Consider the following 5,092-nt stretch of genomic DNA (forward strand, 5'->3'; position numbering starts at 1 on the left):
ATGGGGCTGTATATCACAGCACATGATGACATTGTTATGGATGACAGAGCTGCAGTGCATAAATCAAAAGGCAATGATAAAATAGAGAGGAGTGTGAATGAAAGTAAAGGACACAAAAACCCAGATGGGGCAGGTGAGAATGAACTCGGTGACAAGAGCTCATCCTTCGCAAACAACGGTCACCCTAGATTGTTATTGTGGATCTTTCCTCTGATGGAGTCACATTTCAACAGAGAAGTCAATGAGCCACACTGCAGGTCAACAAGGCCTCTGTATCTCCAAGAAAGGCAACACGGTCTGTGGCCCAGAGAGGCCGTTAAACACATCTGGAACAGAGCAGGATGCAGGCTCTACACAGGAGGACATATCAATTTATGACAGCACACTCATGACTGTGGCTTCATACATCAGCGCAATGTTGTGTGTGACTGGTTGTATGTGCACCACACGGACAACCCGACCCCACCCTCTTTACTCCCATTCTCAGTGCTGGAACACCCAATGGCAATTTCCCTGGCACTAACAAGCAGATGAGGTCATAGAGCTGGCTGGCTGCAGGCGTCGACCCGATGGGTTCTGGTGAGGAGCAAACAGGCGTGACCACCGGTCTTCTCAGTTCGAGTGAGATCAGACATCAAGTGACCTAAATCCCCTGTCCAGAGATATCACGGATTACTACTTCCTTCCCTTCTCAATGACGACTATGATATCAAATAAAGAAAAACGACTGAGAATTTGGACTCTCTTTTTCCCAATGCAGACATTTGTCCAGAACCATTTCCTCATCCGTCGGACAGCTGGGCTATCACAAGCAGCGGTCCATTAAGACTACTTGTAAGCCAAATGATTTGATGGGCTCTCCTTAGAATAAGTCTGTTTCCTACAAATGGTGACATATGTGTTAATGAACCTGTGACGTCAGCAGACATCGTGGGAAGATTTAATGTGTCAATGATCAGCTGGGGTGCAGAAAACATCAAGCAAACAGGAATATTCATCTGATGTGCTGTTCAGACCTGGCTTAGTAATCATGCTCCCTGCCTTTCATGATCTTGATCTTTCAAGAGCTGCGACACAAAAGCAGAGCCAAGAGAATATATATTTGGTTCATGATTTAACACGTCATTAAAGCCTCAGAGGCTGTCTTGACCTTTTCTGTTTTTTGCAGAGGTGGGGTGTGTGTGTGCGAAGGATTTGAAGTCTCTTCTTGGCAAAGAGACATCTATTTACATTTCAGATGGAAAGATCTCCCGGCTGCTAAGTGGAGATGTCAATCTGTGCTTTCATTACATGGTTTCCTTAGTCAGGAGGTGCACCGTGGGGACCCTAACCTACTTGTCCTCAAAAGGGAGCCCCGCCTGCATGGATGCTAAGAAGGCTCCATGTGAAAAAACACATCTGGATGATTTGATTAATGTGAATAACAGCCACCCATTTACATTACCGAGCAGCACTGGCAGGGCAGAGTGCCGTGGATGCAGGTGTGAGTTTCGAAGGTTACTGCTCCACAGGGGCTTGTTACACTTAGCTCAGATTTGAAACTCTCACGGTAACAGGCGATCAAACCTGGCGCCAATCTCGTGTGCGACTGGCCTCGGCACTGAACATCCCCCGCCCTGAACGGGGGGATGGAGGAAAGGAACATTAGGCGGGGAGAGAAAGAAAAGCTAAAGAAAGATTTGAGAGCTGGAATAACAACGGCCTCACAGAGAACAACTATTAAATATGTGGAAACGTTCTTGTGGCTGTGGTTTGACCTCCGGGGCGCTGAGTCTTTGCAGCTTCTAACACTCACTGGACATACTACCATGTCTTTTGTCTATTTAATAACACATGTTCTAGACATGAAATCAGTCATTGGGGAAAAGCAGACAGACATGAAAACTAACAGACTGCCAAAGAATAGAAACATTAAAGAGGCAGCAAAACATGGAACGGAACAATTTAAACTACAATGCGACATTTTGATCGTTGGATCCTTTTATCTGACTTTTCAACCTCAGGATGGTCAGAAATGGATCTCGTAATATATTTCCTATCAACAGAATAACGACATGTCACCACTAGATGGCAGTTTGACACCGTACTTTACTTCAGTGTCTTACAGTTTCATACACAGTTGTGGAAGTAGTACTCAGATCCTTTGCTCAAGTAATATAAATATTCTATTATGAGTGAACGTATTGCATTCAAACATTTACTTAAGTAAATAACCACAAGTATTATCAACAACATGTAGATAGATAGATAGATAGATAGATAGATAGATAGATAGATAGATAGATAGATAGATAGATAGATAGATAGATAGATAGATAGATAGATAGAATAGATAGATAGATAGATAGATAGATACTTTATTCATCCCAAAGGAGATTTTAGGCATACAGTAGCAAGACAACCATTACACAACAAACACATATACCCACATATATTCCACATACCTAAGAATAAAAATAATAATCACTCACAGGAATGCAATGACACTTAAAGTATTAAAAATTAAAAGTACTCACAGAATTGCCCCCTTCAGAGTACATTTCATGTAAGGTAACCCATAACAACAACGGTCAGCTACATGAAGTGCAGTAAAAAATGTAATGGAGTAGAAGTCAAATTGAAATATTCAAGGCATGAACTTAAGTACAGTACTTGGGTAAATGGGCTTTCCACCACTGGTAATGCAATGCTTACAGTAAGTACCACACTACATTAACATGAAGTTGTTAATTGTATAAGTGGGACAAACATTTTCTTCCAGAGATATATGCATGCCTGTCTGCCTGCCTGGGGGCCCCTGGACCAACTAAACCAACACAGGCCCCTGTTTCTTATTCGTCTATAAGTGTTGCGCAACAGTCAAACCCCAAGAGGGGGAAGATAGAGAAATATTTATTTCTCTGACAGAGTTGTAAAAAGACTTAGAGGAAATGGAGAGAATGACTTGTGGGCGGTCTGACCAAAACAAAGGTCACGCTCACTGTTCATCAGAAGTCTCTGACTAAGAGCCACAGCTGATTGGGTGCTGTAGGAAAAGTAATGTTCTAAGGAAGATAATGTGGTTTGAAAATGCTTGAAGGAAATCCACTCTCCCTGTGTGCAATGACAAAAGTAGACATAGTAAAAAGTATCAGTCGAATAAAGGTCAGTTCCTTCCCATGTATTGTATTTACGTCTCTGAATCCAAAAGGCAAGAGCTTGAGAAGTGAGAGAATATCTCAGGGTCAGGAAAAACTCATTCTCTGTGCCAACATGTAGCCAACATTTGCTTTGCGTCTTCGTTTTCAGACAATGTGACAACACAGACTATTTGTGTCCTCATGTGTGTATGTTGTCCATGTGCATGTTTAAAAGGAGATTTCCTGTTGATTCCATCATGTAACTGTTGTCTGTAAATGTGGAGGTCTGTCATTAGAGAGAAAAACGTAAGTGAGTTGGCCCGTTGTGAGGTTTCCTAGGGATTGTGGACAGAAAAAGGACTCACAGTGACAAGCTGGTTGTTTATGCTTGGCAGATGGAAGTCCAGACGGATTAACTGGAAGTTGCTGAGCCCACATCTCTCTTTGCAAAGGAATTTATATCAAGAATCTATTTTTAGAGCCAAAAATGAATGAAAAACAGACGGCTTATTTTGGTCTTTTCCAATACAGCTGTAACCAAAATAGCCACGATTCAAGGACTTAGATAGTGTTGCATGGTTTTATTTGGTACAACGTGATAACTTTGGAGTCTTTTGTACACACTCTTGAATTCTTTGGAACTGAAGCGCACACAAGGTTGGATACTGTAATGTCTGACAGAACTTGATCTAAAAAAAACCTGCTTCTTCTCTGTGACCTTTAAAAGCATTTACAATGAGACAGACGACGAGATAAAGAATTAAGACGATTGAGCAAAAACCTAGAACACAAGCAAGAAAAGCCAACTGGACTAGAGATTGTATGATCAAACTATACTATTGTAATAACTAACAATAATTCGAAAACTAGGAATCTGTAAAAGTGAGCCTATTGCATAAAAGAGTTTTCCATCTGGGATTGCAAAGAAGGAACAGATGTAATAATATATAAACTGTATGTGTGCATATAACACATTTCCACAGAAGAGAGAGAGAAAATAGCTCCATGAATTTAATGAACCACTTCAGCTCCTGGTTCATAACAATTTACTGTAAATAAGCCTATTTAAAAAAAAAAAAACTATTGGACTATAGGACTATATCGTCAATATCCTCGTTCTTCAGAACACTTACCGTACGTACACACCGCCACCGACTTGAGCTGCAAAAAAGCTCTGGCCGCCCCGCCAAGGACGCTTGACAAAAAGTACGGGGAAGCTTTGTGACGCTTTGGCCGCTCTGACGTGGCGGCGTTTTCTGTTCGACCGGGAGAAGCGCACGCAGCCACGGCCAATACACTGACACTAGAAACCTTTATAAATTACATATATAATGACAGAAGTTGTATTAATTGGTTGCAACGGAGTCTGTTAGCAGTTAGCTCGCTCGTTAGCCGCTGAGCCGTAGCGGCGTGCAGGCAGAGCGAGCAGCCGCCGGACTAATCTAGCTAGTGACCCAGACTAATCTAGGGACCCGTGCCGGACTTCACTGTGAGCGGATGTGACCGGCAGGTAACGTTAACTTGTGTCTATGTACAAACAACTTTATATAATAAACGAAAGGTAACCCAGCAACGGCGGTTATGAGCTTGTCCTCAGAATTAATGTTTTTTGTAGGAACGAAAGATTACATTGTTTGTTTCTCTAGGATCAGCCAGCGCGAAGGACGTCTATATTCTGATTGGTGGCTGGCGTTAGCCGCTGCTTGCCGCTGAACCGCGTCATAGCTCATTACCATAAAGTTGAAAAATTTCAACTTTCAGATTGACGCTCAACACGCTCAAAACGCCCAAAACGCGACGCCGACAGATTTGCCGCTCCTTGCAGCTGAGAGAAGCCGGCTTCCATTGAAAATGAATGACTTCCGGTAACTTTAGACGCTCAAGTCGGTGGCGGTGTGAACGTACGGTTAGACTTATAGTGTGTTCCAAATCGCGCACTTATGTACTAAATACTAACTTTTTGAGTACATAGT

The sequence above is a fragment of the Etheostoma spectabile genome, chromosome 9 (genome assembly GCF_008692095.1).
Source record: "Etheostoma spectabile isolate EspeVRDwgs_2016 chromosome 9, UIUC_Espe_1.0, whole genome shotgun sequence".
Classification (NCBI taxonomy): domain Eukaryota; kingdom Metazoa; phylum Chordata; class Actinopteri; order Perciformes; family Percidae; genus Etheostoma; species Etheostoma spectabile.